The 15,447-nt window shown below is 52.4% G+C and overlaps 1 long non-coding RNA gene across 1 annotated transcript; it reads right to left on the reverse strand.

The window, feature by feature from the left end:
* Nucleotides 1-2,508: 2,508 nt before the first annotated feature.
* On the reverse strand, nt 2,509-13,913 carry LOC117245579. Its single transcript, XR_004500384.1, has 3 exons — nt 7,658-13,913; nt 5,575-5,713; nt 2,509-4,537 (listed from the first exon to the last, which is right to left on the reverse strand). It is a non-coding gene; the product is annotated as an uncharacterized LOC117245579 (long non-coding RNA).
* Between the last annotated feature and the right edge of the window lie 1,534 nt (nt 13,914-15,447).

Below are 15,447 nucleotides of genomic sequence, written 5' to 3' on the forward strand. Positions count from 1 at the left end.
TCAGCTTCACCACAGGAATGTGGCTGAAAAGCCAGGACAAGGAATGACAAAATCCCTGTGAGTCCTTCAAGACTCCAAGAAGCTCCCCCAGGTGGGACCCTGAGCGTTCCCAGGGATGGGGAGCCCGGCAGGGACAGCCCCCGAGGTTTCCAGGCATGGTTTGAACCCAGAGCTGCTGTGCAGGAGGAACGACCTCTGAACACTCATCTGAGGCTCCCCAAACCATGTCTGGTCCTTCTGCAGCACCTCAGCCCTGGCCTGGAGCATCCCAGCGTGGCTGATGCTGTTCCTCCCCTCGCTGGAAAATCCATGCAACATCCCTGGAAAGTTGATTGCTAATATGGAAATGCTGGCCCATTTCCTCATTGTGCCAGCGCCAGGAGCAGGGATGTGCCAGGAGGGGACCAGGGCACTGAGGTGGGGGGACTTTCAGTGCTGGTGAAGTTCTCGTTGCCTCCTGAAAAGCTCCGTTAAATCTGAAGGTTTCATCTACATTTCTATTAACACAAGTCAGCTCCTGCTGGAGAAATTCCCATCCCAGCAGGGGCACAACAGCTCTGGAGGGTTCCTCCAGCCATGGACCTGAGCCCTGCTCGGTGTCAAAGCTGGACAAACTCATTTCACCCACCTCATTCTGCTGCTTTACAGCCCAGTTTTATCCACGTCCTTCAGCTCAGCCCGTGGGATTTAAGGTCACCTTAAACCCAACACCACCTTTTCCATTGTCAGGGTAACCAGAGAGCTGCCCAAAACTGCTGGATTTAGTAGAGATCAAGAACAAATGATACAAACAAACACGGCTGCACTGGGACAGAGGGAACTGGTCCCAGTCAGACCAGAAATGGGATTTTATGGAGGGAAAAACTCAAAACTCCATCAAACCTACTCTGAATTATCCTACGACAGACTGCACAGGCTCTCTAAGGACTTTGAGCTCTGCAGGTCCCCTAAAGAGCTTCCAGTCGTGTTTTGAGCAGTTCTGTGCTGCAGAACACAGGAGAATTCTTACATTTGTTCCACAAGAACATGCTGTGCTCCAGCAGCTACCTGAACCGCCACAGAGCCCCAGACGGTCTTAGTGAAGCCCTAACGAGCAATAAAAATGTTCTTTTATGCCTTGTTTGATCATTCCCTGTTTACGAGGCCCAGGATCCTGTGAATCATGTTTTATCCCAGCCAGCAGACACTGGAGACGCCCGGGATGAAGAGGAGAAACTCCAAGCGGGAGGGGGGCACCAGATAACAACATCTGGGCTGTGTTTGGCCGCATGAAATTCACTCTTCAGCCCGGGGCTCATCCCACTCGGGCTGTGTGATCCACCACAGGTCCCCACGTCAACCAGTTCCAGTCTCCTGGGAGGGTAAAGGGAGGGATCCCGTCCTGGGAGATGCGAATCCAGCAGCAGCTTCATGGCTCGTCCCAAATCCCCTTCATTAACGCGCTCCAGGCTCCTGCCGAGCTGTCCCGGATTTCGCCTCCCGCTTTTTGCGCGTGAGACGATCCAAGCGGATCCCCGGGGCAAAGCCAGAACCCAGACAACGCTCACACGGCTCAGGCTGCTCCCCCGCCCTCCTTCTGCACCCCGAGCACGAGTTTTCTCCCCCTCCGAGCCTTCCCAAATTCCGCTTCAGCATCCCCTGGAGCGCGCAGCCCCCAAGGGAAGAGATCTTCCTCCCGCAGCCCAGCGCAGTCACGTCTGATTGCATCATGTTTGTTTTTCTTTGCCTTTGAGGTCAGGATTCCTCCCACCTTGCCCAGAGCCAGGTTTTGCCCGGTCTCACACGGCGGGGAGCCTGCGGTGACCCAAATCCAGGGACGCTGCTGGGTGGCAAAGCCTTGTCCAGCACGGCTTGGCTGGGAGCAGCACCCACGAGGGACAGAGTCCGGCGGGGACACTTCCCCGGGCGGTGCTGGATGGGTTTGAGGGGATTTTACACTCGCAGCATCAGCTCCTGAGCTACCTGATCCCTCCTGAGCTCCCTGATCCCTGCGGAGCTCCCTGATCCCTGCGGAGCCGGGGACAGCGAGGGGAGCTGCGGGAGCGGGGATGCGGGGAGCGGCGGAGCCACCAGCGGGCTACTCACCCTGGCTTTGTCCTTGCATCCAGAGGAATTAAAGCCCTTGGAGAGGAGGTCTCATTGTTCAAGCTGTGCTTAAGGAAGGCAGCTGCTTTCTTTATATCTCAAGATTCACTAAAGTTCAGGAAGAGAGAGAGAGAGAGAGAGAAAGAGAGGGGACGGCGAAGGGGAGGGACTGAGCGCAGGGCCCAGAGGCCGTATAGAATGACAATGGAAGGAAATGCTTTATCAAACCTAGAAAGCCAACCCTGCCCTGGGAACACAGAGGGAGAAAAAAAAAAAAGAAAAAGAAAAAAAAAAAAAAGGAAAAACTTGCAGAAGAAAAGCGAGTTCGGCTGCCCCGAGTCCCTCCCTTAGAGCGGAGCCCTCCCCCCAGCCCCTCACTCCCAAACACAATGCGAACCCCGGTGGAAGTCGTCAGGACTTTTTTTCATTAAACAGAGAGAAGTTTCAGTTCTTTTTTTTTTTTTTTTTTTTTAAATAATAAATCCGACAACCAAACCCTGCCCGGGAATGGGAATGTGACGCTCTTCCCCCTCCCCCGGCTCCAGCCGTCCAAGTTTCTATGAGTCAAACGTTTGCAATGTGTTACCGAAATGTTACCAAGCTGGAATGCAGCATCCAGAGGGTTCAGCTCATAAAACTTTTGTTTGTTGGCCGGGAGAAAGTGTCACCGGCACAGAATTGGGTTTTTTTCCTCTCCTTCCTTTTGTTTTTTCCCAGCTCGCAGAGGGTTAAGTGCTTGTGCAGAGCTGACACCCGATGACGGTGGCATTAACCCAGCGCTCCCGGTCCCAGCGGGAAGGGAAATCGCGCTGTTCAGTGAGAAACGAAGGGAAAAGGGGCAGTCTGAGAGAGCAGGTGGGAAATAAATCCGTACACACACACAATTCCGGAATGGTTTGGGTTGAAAGGGGCCTTGAAGCTGATCTTGTTCCACCCTTAACAGCAGGGACACCTTAAATCAGCCTCAAATCACCATTAAATCAGGAAGCTCTAAGCCCCGTCCCAGGACACAGCCAGGGACAGAGCTCAGCTCCTGAAGCACAACTTCCCAGACAGGAGCTTTGGGATTTTGGGGTCAGAAGAGTGTTGTTTCCTCATCTGATGGTCCTGAGATGAGAACTTCCCCCCAGGACAGCGACATCCTGGGCCCAACTTCATCCAGCAGTGCCTGCTCTGGATCTGCAGGAATGCTGAGGGATGGGGACAGATCATCTTCTGGATCTGCCAGGAGCTGGGGCCACAGCTCAGCAGCTCTGGGCTCTGCTCCCACACTGGGAGCACAACCTGGAAGAGCTCGTGAGGATGAGGAGTGCAAGAAGGAAAGCAGGAGAGTGAGGATGTCCTGCAAGCCTGAGTCTTGTCAGGAGGTGGCTCCTTCCACCTGGAATTCCACCTCCAAAACCTTTCCGAGGGTGTTGCCTTCACCTTGCTGAAGGACCTTGAGGGTTCAGCTCCAGGAGGAGACAGTGATGCTCTTCCTGCCTCACCCCCACCCCGTCCAACAGCAGCAGATGGCCTCATGTGGGACTGGCTTCAGGTTTTGCCTCTGTTGGAGGGAAGGGAAATCTCCAGCAGCCAGCAGGATCCTCCCGGGAGGATCCTCCGCCTCTTCCGCTGAGGCTGCCCTGCTTTGTGCAGAGAGCACAGAAACTCTCCCAGGAGAGGAGCTGGGCTCCCTGCCCTGCTCCTGGATTGGAGAATCACACTCAACCTGTCCTGGAGATTTCCAGCCCAAGCATTAATTACCCCTTCATGCTGATGGGAAAAATGGCAGTGGAAAGGAAGGATCGTGGTCATCCTTCTCCCACCTCTAAAGGCCCAGAGACACCAGCCCTGCAGAGGTCCAACAGGTGAAAAAACTCCTTCATGGCATTTTTATGGCACTGTTATCAGATAAAGGAACCTGATACTCTGAGACAGGAGAAAAAAAAACAAACAAAAAAAAAGGTAAAATAAAGATCACAGGGAAAGATGTGAGGGGAAAGGCAATGATGTGCTGAGGAGGGAGCTTGGCCACCAGCCAGGCAGGACTGAGTGCCCAGGACTGGGTCACTCCTGATCCTGTAATGAGCTACAAACTTTTGCCTACTTGGACCTTTGCATCATTTGCATGTGAGGTGTAAGGACAGGCAGGAGCTGCCAAAAGGAGCTGCTCAAAGGCCAGGAGCAGATAAGAGACTGCCCTGTTTAACAAAGAGATGTTTCCAGACCTGAGGAAGTGATCCTGGCTAATTGAGATGACTGACCAAGATCTCCCAGGAGGAAGAAAGAGGGTAAAAGATGAGAAATCTTTGTGTTTCAAAGGTGAAGAGAGCAGGAAAGCTCACCTGGGAAGGTGGGAGGTGTCCCTGCCCGTGGCAGGGCGTGGGACTGGATGGGCCTTCAGGTCTCTTCCAAACCCTTGTGATGAGCAGGGTCCTGTCCATATGCTGGAAAATCCAGGCTGCTCTTTCTGTCACCAACCAGGCCAGAGCAGGCCCCAGATGGTGTTTAGAGTATAAAAAGGCAGAAGGATTTTGGAAAACCTTTGGGTAACACTTTGAGCTTTGCTGAAAACCCCAATGCCCGCACCTCCTCCAGAACCTCCTCCAGCCCAAGCACAAGGATGGAGTTGTGCTGCTGGGTCCCAGGGCTCTGAGCCCACCCAGACCCTTCCCACCTGCCCTGACGTGCTGCCAAGAGCTCCCAGCAGCCACAATCCTGCTCCCACATCCCCTGAGATCCCCTCCCTGCCCGAGGAGAAGTGCCAGAAGCGCCCTCAGACACAAAGCAGAGCAGCCGTGGCTGAGAGGCTGCAGGAGCAGCAGCGTGGGCAGCAGATGCCCGAGGCAGGGAAGGGGAGCTGCCTGCAGCCACATCTCTCCATAGAAGGCAGGGAAGGAGCAGGTTTGTTTCTGCAGGAGGAGAAGAGTTATGGCTGCGAGAAACGGCGGCTAAAAATACCCCGAGGAGCCGGGAGGTGACTTGGGAGAGAACACGTCACAGGTGGGCCATGGCTGGGACAAAGGTGGCAGTGCCACACGTGTGACACCCTCAGAGCCACTGCAGGGGAGGTTTGAGCACACAAGGGGCAGAATTGGGGTGAGCAGAGCCCTGCCTTGTGCCTGTGTTTGAGGCTCTGAACGCAGCAGCCTGGCTCAGCCTCTTGCTTGGGAATTAGGACACGATTTGAGCCCCAGAAATGCCCTGCAGGTGCTTCACCTCCAGACTGAACCCTAAAGCAATATTAGGATTGTGCAGGGAATGGAGATATTGACCCCCAGGGGGATCTCAGGGTGCCCCTGAGCTCGGGCTCAGCTGTCCCCAGTCTCTGTTTGTGTGACAAACACCAAGAGCGTTTTGGAGATGAAATGTCCGTGTCCCTCACACCTCTGAGCCAGAGATCCTCCCAGTGGGATGCACTTTTTGACTGGGAGCAACCCCAACACAGATTCCTGCTGGGATGTTCCCACTCAGCCCTGGAGGAGAGCACAGCCAGGTTAAACTCACCTGTTCTCCCAGCTCTGAGCTTCTCAGGATGGAGAAGGCATCTCCAACATCCAGCATCACTCCACATCACGCCAGCACCGCCCTGGACACCTCACCCACCGGCAAATCTGCTTGAACCATTTCCCATCTCGAGTTTCAGCTGGAGAAAAGGCATTTAAAAATCATTTCTCCTCTTTTGAAGGGGCTGGTCCCTGCGGACGACTCTGCAGCGAGGGCGTGAGGAGGATCTCGCCTGGCCTGGGTCCCAGTAAATCACAGTTCAGAGACAGCTCAACTCCATTTTATGATTATTAACCCCAGCCCTGCTCATTTGTTTGGCTTGTCTGAGGCTATATATAGTGATGGGTGCAGGCATGGCCAGGGGGGAATTGTGTGCAGCTGTTCAACACAGCCCCCCACCTTCCCAAAAAATCATTTAGGGAAAAAAAAATAAATAAAAAGCTAACAAAACAGGAAGAGTATGGCTGGGAAATGAGAAGCAGCTGTGAAGAGGAGGGATGAGGTGTCATACAGGGAGGATTGACTTCAAACCTTGCAGGAAATGTATGAGAAATTTCCCGGCCGCTTTTGTAATCCATCATCTCCCCCCACACCGTGTCCCGTGGTGGCTCTTGGCTCCTGCCACGCCTGTGAGTGCCAGGACCAGGAGCATCTCAGGCTGGACTCAGCAGGAACATCCACAAAAGTGGCTGTTTGCTCTGGCATTGCCATCAACAAGGTCCTGCTGTGCCTCTGTGACAGACCCAAATCACCACAGATGGATGAAAAGGCACCAGCAGGCAGGTGCTGAACCAAGGGAGCTCCAGGGCTGGTTCTGGGAATTTCAGTGATGGAAAGCTTCAAACACTGGTGGTGAAACACTCTGAACATTCTCATGTTCTAAAGGAGGATGGGACCAGGAAGGAAAAATAGAGCTGGAGAAACATGGAGGTGCCTTGCTGAGATCAGTGTCCTGTTCCTGCCCCCTCCAGCCACAGATCCTGGCACAGAGCAGCAGGAGAGGCTCTTCCTCCTCATCGTGGTTCATTTTGGAGCTGTCACAGAGCAGCAGGAGAGGCTCTTCCTCCTCATCGTGGTTCATTTTGGAGCTGTCACAGAGCAGCAGGAGAGGCTCTTCCTCCTCATCGTGGTTCATTTTGGAGCTGTCACAGAGGGGTAAACCAGGTAAACCAGGCAAGGTGATGGGCAAGGAGTGCGCTTGTCCCTGTCTGTGGCAGGGACACTGAACAAGATGAGCTTGGAGTCCCCTCCAACCCAAACCATTCTGGGATTCTGTGATTTATTCCACATTCCTGGAGCAGCTCAGAGCTGCAAGGGGAGGTGAGGGAGGGAGTGTGACTTTCTCTGAAGCCCTGGTACTCGGCACAGTGGCACTGGCACGGGCTGGCCCCCAGCTCTTGGCTCTCCACCAGTTCTCCTGGTGGCTCTAACGGCAGCGCCGACACCTGAGCCGCTGCTGGGGCAGGTGCTGCAGCAGTTTAACGTTCAGTCTGGGGGCAAAGCAGGGGAGGGAGGCAGTGCCAGTGCCCAGCTCATGCCCTGCTCTGGGCAGGGATGCCAGCCAGCCAGGAAAACCCCAGAGCTGACCTGGAAACCATTCACAGCTGGGAGCTGGGCTCCCTACCCCAGAGCCCGCACCCTTGCTCGTAGCTTCCTGTTTGCCCGGTGGCTTTGGGGTGAGAAGGGCTGGGTTTGTTTTGGTGCAGCAGGGGCTGCTCCCAGCGAGGCACAGCGAGCTGGCTTCCCCAGGGCTGTGGTTTTGGCAGCTGCTGGCCCCGGGCTGTGCCGCAGTCAGGTGCTCAGAACCGCACGGTGCCAGCAGGAGCGGAGAGGAGCCGACATCAAGGGGCTCACCTGCAAAGGAAGGGGCTCCCAACCGAAGCCCTGCTGGCGTGGTCGGCTTGTGGCCACCCGGCCCAGCCCTCCCTGCCAGCACCAAACTCGGGCCCAAGCTCGGTTCTGCACCTGCTGGAGCTCCAGAGGCTCCTCCCAGGTCCTTGTTTGCTCTCAGCCAAACGTGAGCAGAGGTCTGGGATGGGAATGGGAGAGCAGATTCCTGCTGAAGAAAGTGTCTCAGGCTCACCAGGATTTTTACTCTTCCAGGGTGACAGGAACTGTCAGCCTCCATCTCTGGGTCCTGGGGAAAGAGCGCTGAATCCCGGAATCCTGGAATCCCTGAGGCTGGAAAAGCTCTGCAGGATCATCGAGTCCAACCTGTGCACAAATCCTCACCTTGTCACCCAGCCCAGAGCACCGAGTGCCGCGTCCCATCCTTCCTTGGATCCAGGGATGGGCACTCCAAACCTCCCTGGGCAGCCCCTTCTAATGCCTGACCACCTTTTCCATGGAGAAATTCATCCTCAGAGTGCAGGCAGAGCTCAGCAAGGCTGTGCCCCCTGCCCTCCTGTGGGTCTCTAAGCCCAGGTGATTTTCCTAAAGAGAGAGGAGAGCTGGGACAGCCCTTGAGAAACTCTGGCTCTGTGCAAACACATTTGAAACCCAGAACTTCTTTTCCATCCCAAGTTTGCAGCAGCCTGTGGGGATTTATCACCTTGTTTTGCTGCTCCATCTCAATCCCACGTGCAGGCAGGAGAGGGAGAATGTGGGGAGAGAACCTGATTCACTGTGCAAATCCCCACTTGGGAGAAAGAGTTTGATTTACCAAGGCTAGAGGTAGTAAAGAGCTTGGACAGGAATTTGCATTAAACCTTTGACACACAAGACATTTCCCTTTCAGCCAAGACAAACAAAGGAAGGAAGTGTCTGGGACTTTTAAAGCGACCTAGTGGAGACAGGTAAGGGCAGATAAGGGCTGAAGGAAGAGTGGGCTGGGTGAGGGAAATATCCAGTTTTACAGATTTGTTGGAATCCTGAGTGCTCTGCAAATCAGGCTGAGGGGAGGGGAAGCCACACAGGGAAGGGCCCTTTGCAATGGGAGAAGGAGGCTGAACGTCCCCAGAGTGCTGAAGCACTTTCTGTTCTTCTCCAGAGCTTCTGAGAGTTCTCTGTGCCTGAGGCTGGGTTTTGAGGCTCATCAGCTCACCAGCAGAGCCTCCTGTCAGACCCAGAGCCATCCCCACCATTTATCAGCATCATCCTCCAAGGGCAACAACCAGAATCCCTTCCCTAAGTGTCGAAGGCAGGAGTTTGTAATGGGAAAAAAGGGGCTGGAGCTGTTCCTGTGAAAGGGAGAACACCACTGTGTGATGGAGAGATTCAAACAAGCCCACAGGATAAAAAAGCTCCTCCTGGATGCTGCTCTCTGTCCCCACACCCCTTGGAGGGGGAACACGAGGGATTCTCCTGTTCCCAGGGCAGGGAAAGGGAGCAGTCAGGAGGAGACCTGGCTCCCCTCTGCCTGTGGCATCTCTGCAAACAATGATTTTCCTGGTGTAACATCCCTGATCCCTCATCCCTGTACAACAGGATTGCCACAACCTCGTCTCAGCAGACAGATTTAAAATGCCAGGCTTAACCTTGCCTGCACAGGGTTAATTTCCCTCTCAGGGTTTCAGTTTCTCCCTGGAGTCATCTGTTGGGTGACTCCACAGGTCCCCTGCCTAAATCCCTCCGGGAACATTTTGCTCTTTGACCTCAAATCTTTCTCTTCTCCACTAAATTGCTCCAGTTTCTCTTTAACCCTTTTTTCCTCACTCAAGACACAACACAGCAAGGTTCAGCCACAGCACGAGGAGGCCCCGTGGGATCCTCAGGAGGGATGGAGATGGAACTCTGGATGAAACTCCACGGCCAGAAGGAGCAGGGAGGTCCTCAGTGCTGTCCCACAGAGTCACTGACCCCTCTCCTTGGCCTTATCTAGTGGGGTGTTTTGCATTCTGAGTCATTAAACAAACACAGGGACTGCTCTCCCTGGCCTGGACCAAGGCTTGGATGAGGTTCCTCCACACGCCGAGTGTGAGAGCATAAAAACAAAGCTGCTGCTGCTTTCTGGCTTATTTATAAAGCAAACCAGACAAATAAACCTTTCCTACCCAGAACCGTCAAGGTTCTGAATCCACAGCTCTCCTTTCCTATGGGGACCTCGCTTGTGACTCATTCCCGAGCTCGGGGGCTCCCAGGGGATGAGCTGGGAACGAGGAGCTGCCCCCAGCGAGGAAGAGGAAGAGGCAGCCGAAGGCTCCCTGCAAGGGCTGAGCACTCTGCACCCTCCTTCCTTCCCCCTGAGCCCAGAAAAGCCATCTGTGAGACAATCGAATCCTTGCAAATCCCAGGGAACTGGCTGGAGCACCATCTGGAGGCTGATCCTGGAAGGTGTGGACACCTTTCCCGGCATGAGGACATGGGTGTCCCTCTGTCACCTCTGCTGGGGTGACACAGCCACCACCCGGGAGCTGAGGAATTCCCATCCCACCAGGAAGCACCAGGACACGGCAGGAGCTGGGATTCATCACATCCATGTCCTGTTCTGTCTCTCTTGGACCAAGTCTCCTCCTGGATATTCTGCCCAGCTGGCAGCTGCTCTGGCAGGTGGCCCCAAAATGAGGATTTTCCACACTCAGTCCCTGTCCTGTGTCCCTGGACCCTTGGATCACATTTATTTTCCTCCAATCTGTGCATTTACAAGCCTGGTGTAACTCTTTGCCTGTGTTTCTCTGCCCTCCATTAGTTCCTGTTGCTTGAGCACAGATGGATCTGTCTGAAATTAGGGAATACTTCTCCAGGAGTCCTTGGTTTGTTACTGCTGGCCTTGATTTGTTATCGATTTTTCTAAGATTTTCTTCCAAGGATCAGTCTGGTTAAAAGTATTTTGTGCTGGGTTTGACCACAACTTTCTTATCCCGCTCCATCTTCCCGATAATGCCCGTGCAGCGCCGGGTGCCGTTTCCCTCTGCTCTCTGGAAGTGGAAATGATTAAATTTTTTGAATTCTGCTGATGCTGAGAAGAGCTGTGATTTCCAAGAAGCAATGCTGTGCCTGCCCTGACACGTTTCACATCTCAGCACTGGGAGAGCCACGCTCTGCAGCCCTCAGCAGAGAGCCTGGAATTGTTTGGGGTTTTTTTTGTAGGGATTTGTAACCTGATCATTCATGTTGTTCACAAAGACAACTCGATTTTTCAATATGTGATCCACTTTCTCCACGGCTGATCGAGGCTCCCTGCACAATGAGCTGACTCTTTGTTGTTGATTCCTGAGGAATTCTCACCAAACAGGGGCTTAGAAAACATTTACCTGCAGCTGCAGCTTTGGGATGCCCACCCTGAGCAGCTCAGGGAATGTGTTTAAAGCTGCTGCACCTCTGGGTGTTGTTTTTCCTCTTCATGTCCTACATCCACAGCATTCAACACTTCCTTCCCCTTCAGCCTCTTGAGGCTTTTCTCAAAGCTGCAACCCCAGGGGCTGCTTGAGCAGAGAACCAGGATCTGCTTATCTGGAGCTCGAAGGAAATTCTGCTTGGCTGCTGTGCTCCGGCTGAAACGATGGAATGATGAAACACCCGCACGGCAGAGCCTCGGAGCTGCTCCCCAGGAACTGGGGAAAACTGGGAAAACAATCAGGGGCTCTCCTTTCACGGGGTCAAAGCCAGCCCCGTGCCATGGGACTCATCCAGAGCAAGATTTTGGGATTTTGGTGCTTCAGAGAGAAGCAGTGGAAGGAGCTGGTAAACATTTACGTGGGGAGAAACATCTCGGGACTGAAACATCAAATAAAACCCATGAAATGAAATACGATCACAAGGGCTGGATGAAGCCATTAGAAAGTCTGGGCAGGTTTAAGAGCTCACTTGTGTGGAAAAGGGGGAGTTTGGTATTTTCAAGTGTTTCTACATCACTCATGGCATTCCCCAGGGCCTGGAGCCTGCTCTTGCTGCTAAAAATAAACCACTCAGGAAGGCTCCGACAGCCTTCTCAGAGCTTCAGGTGCTCTGAGCTGGAAAAGAGGAGAAAAAGCCACAAGGAAAGAATGGATGAGGCTGTTAGACGTGCCTGGCTGGGAAATGGCCACCTCCAGCTCTGCTTGACAGAGGAGTGAGCAGGGAGCTGTCGTCTCACGGGGGGGGAATTATAGCTTAGAGAAAACATCTCACCTCTGTCCCTTCATTTCCTGCAAGCTGATGGAGGAACACTCAGAATTAGAGTTTGTTTTCTCTTTCTGGAAGACACTGCATGCTTTTATTCTCCCCTTTCTTTGTGCTTGTGTTTAGATAAAAAGTTAGGACACAAAGGCTTGGCTGGCTTGGTGCCAAACTAACACTCAAGAAAACAAACCTCAACCTCCAAGGCTGAGAGGTTCAGTGGGGTGTTAAAGCCAGTCCTGCTCACACAGGAAATCACATCATGTAATCTCTTGTTTGGGACTTTGGCAAAGGATAAAATCCTTCTCAGAAGGGAGAGCTGCCATTTCAGAGAGCAAAGGCCCAAGAGAAACACAGCATTTGAGGGAGCAGGGATTTTTCAGGATCTGTCTGCAGAAAATTATTTATTTCAAGGCAATTAAAATGACCTTCCTCTCCAAGCCATCTACAGAAGCCTCCATCAACAGAGGTGAGAAGGAAACATTCTCCTGCCCAGCCCAGGACCTGTTTCACCACTCCTGATCCAATTCTTTAACCTCTCAAAGACACACTTCACTTCTACCCTTCTGTTCTGCAAAGAAACCATGCAAAGTTGTCCTCTGTGCAGGGCAAGTCGCAGCCTTGGCTACGCTCTGGAGTGATTTTATGCTGTGTTTCTTTCTCTTTCTCATGGGCCATGTGGAACAGTATCAAAAGCCATAAAACTTTATGTATTTACAGCCTCTTCTGGGAGAGCAGCGCTCAGAACATCACTGCAGATGTAAATTAGCTCAATTATCTTTGCTTGGGATGGTTGGATCTTGCCCAATTACCGTTGCAGTTTCTCATTCTCTTTGGTGCTGACAAACAACACTTTTGAGTCCTTGTTCCACTGTTTTCCCAGATGCTAACACCACATAATTCTCTCAGATCTTCAGCCTCTGTTTTAAGAGAAACCTTTGGCATTTTTCCTTGACCATTTTCTACCCTCTCTAGGTTAAAGTTCCCTTCTTGGCCTTCTGGCACCTGCTGAGTGAATTTAATCTTACCCAAATCACCTGAAAGTGATTTTAGAGATTAATTTTAGTGCATCTCTACACTGTTTTTTCCTTACTACACTGAGATTTCTCTCCTCTGTCAATTATAATCCTCGTCTGATCCGTCACCCTTTGAAGTTTTGACACATTTCAGCCTTCTTGGCATTACCCTCCATCAGCTTCTTGTCTGGAGAACGACTGAGAGCCACAGATTCCTTCCACAGACAGAAACTCCTCCGTTAATTGCCAGTGAGAACTGCTGCAATCTTATCAAAATCTCAACACCGCAATTTTTCATTACTTTTATGCCCAGACAGCAGAGCCACGTGCCTTTGGAGCAGCTGCTGGAATCAGAGGATCTGATTTCCCCTCGTGCTCTGGCTTTTATTAGTTATCAACACTAAAAATCCCGTGGGTTCTCTCATACCTGGTCACCTCCTCATGGATTCATTTCTGGGGGAAACCACAGCCACTGTGCCTGGAAAACCACTGCAAAACTAACACAAACAAAATGCTGACACCCTCAGGTGGTGTCTGAATTCAGGGACAGGTACTGCTCCAAGTGGAGCCAATTCCAGCGTTTCACACCTGAATTGTTCAGGTTGGAAAAGCCCTCTGAGACCATCCTGTGCCTGATCCTTACCCTGTCACCCACAGCAGAGCACTGATTGCCACATCCAGTCCTTCCCTGGACATCCCCAGGAGCCCAGCCCCTTCCCGTGCCTGTCCTCCCTTTCCACATAGAAATTCTTCCTGGATTTTCACCGTTTTTCTTTGAACTTTCCTTTTTCAATTCCCTGAACTTTCACTGCCTGCGCTGCTCGCCCTCAGCTGGGGTGAACCCTACAGCCCCTCACAGGGTGAGAGCTGGGAAAAAAGGAGGAATTCAGAACTCCCAACATCCCAAACTCTCCCAGCACTCACAACCAGGCTGTTGCAGCTCTCCCTGCCCCAGATGAGCCCCCGGTGCTCTGGAGCTTCCCAGGCTGGCTGAGCAGCAAACACTCCGGGCTTATCACTCCATCAGAGCAGTTGGAAGACAGTTGGGTGTCTCTCGGGGTGCTGATAGCAGGAAAGGCTTTGCTCTGGGAGATAAGCTGCCCTCCCTGAGCAGCCAGGGGAGGCCGTTGGTATCTCAGTGTCTTCCAGGCCCTGCAGACACACCCTGGCTACGTGGGCATGGTGAGGAGCTGGGGACAGTTAACTGAAGCCTCGCTATCTTCTCGCTGGAATCGTTCCTCTCTGCTGATGAAGCCTCTGCAGTGCCCTCATTGCCTCACCCAGCTGTAAACAGGCAAAGCCTGGTGGTTTTGGAGATGGAATAATTCGGGAGAAAGGTGTTTTGGGAAGGTATCTCAGCCCAGGGTTTTGAAATGCACAGCAGCTCTGTTTGCTGCTTGAGCAGCTGCCCAGATCTCCCTGCAGGTTTCAGGAGAGAAAAGCATCACATGAGTGCTCCTGGCCGGTCTGGGGGGAGCTGGGAGTGTCTGGAGTGCAGATATTCCCTGCCAGCTCCATCCAGAGCTCCCTGCATCACCCCCAGCAGCAGATCCAGGCTCTGGTGGTACCCCACACCCCACTGTGAGCGAGGCAGAAAGTCCAGGCCAGCTTTATCTGGAGGAACCAGCAGATGCAAGAGCCACGATGGGAGTGAGGAAGAAGCAGGGCGTGCACAGAGGCTGCACATCCAAAGTGTTTGCAAACAAGGAGGGTAAATATCGTGGTGAGACAATACTGGCCTCAGTTTCTGTCTATATTACTTAAAAAAATGTTTCCTTTTTCATTTTAAACGCTGCCCAGTCCTCCCCCTTGGGCTGAGCTCAGCTGTGAGAAGGATGAACACCCTCTCTAAGGTCCTGCTCTGCTTTCCCTCCTTGTTTTGACCCGTGGCAAACCACCACTTTCCCAAATATCGATGTTTTCATCCAAATAAAGGAGAGGGGGTTGGAATATTGTTAAAAAATAACCCATCTGCGAGGCAGAAATGTGAAAGTGGTGTAAAAGCATGGCTCTTTTTGCCAGGCTGGGGACAGAACCAGCCAGCAGCGTTATCCATGGGCAGCCTCTGCCATCTGCTGGCACCAGCCTGTGCTTGGGGAAGATCACCAGGGAACAGACAGCAGGGGAAAAACTTTGAAATTCACCACCCTTTTCTAGGAGAAACATCACCTGTTCTGGTCTCATCAAAAACACTGAGGTGATAGAAAGGTTTATGATTTAAAAAATCACCCAGTTCCACCCTGCCTGCCGTGGTTCCATCAGAGCAGGATCCTCCAGGCCACATCAGCCTGGCCTTGGACACTTCCAGGGATCCAGGGACAGCCACGGCTTCTCTGGGTGCCTGTGCCAGGCCCTCAGCACCTGGATAGCAAAGGATTCTCTCCTCAAGCTTCCAAGCCAGGCTTTTCTTGTACAAATTAAATTAAATTAAATTAAATAGCTCTGTGCAAGTACCAATATGAGGTTTTAAAGTCTTTCTTTCCCTGGAGGGGTTTGTAAACCCAACCTGCAGAGCTGTGAGCACACCCAAGGGCAGTTGCCAGGAGCTGAAAAGGTGAAATAGAAACTGAGAGAAACTGAAAACACCTTTTTATCCATCCTCTTACTCACAGGAGCCTCACCTGTACCTGAACACCAGTGAGGAATTTATAGACAATTAGCAGAGCAAGAATTCAGATATTCAGCCAGGACTCAAACTTTGTCAGAGAAATTTTGTGGCCACACCTCAAAGTATTTTTAGTTCTGGCCTCGACTACTCAGATAAAGCTTCTTGAAGCTTCCCAACACTGCAGGCACTATTTGAAGAACATTTCCAGGTTCT

The sequence above is a fragment of the Parus major genome, linkage group LGE22 (genome assembly GCF_001522545.3).
Source record: "Parus major isolate Abel linkage group LGE22, Parus_major1.1, whole genome shotgun sequence".
In the NCBI taxonomy this organism is placed as follows: Eukaryota; Metazoa; Chordata; class Aves; order Passeriformes; family Paridae; genus Parus; species Parus major.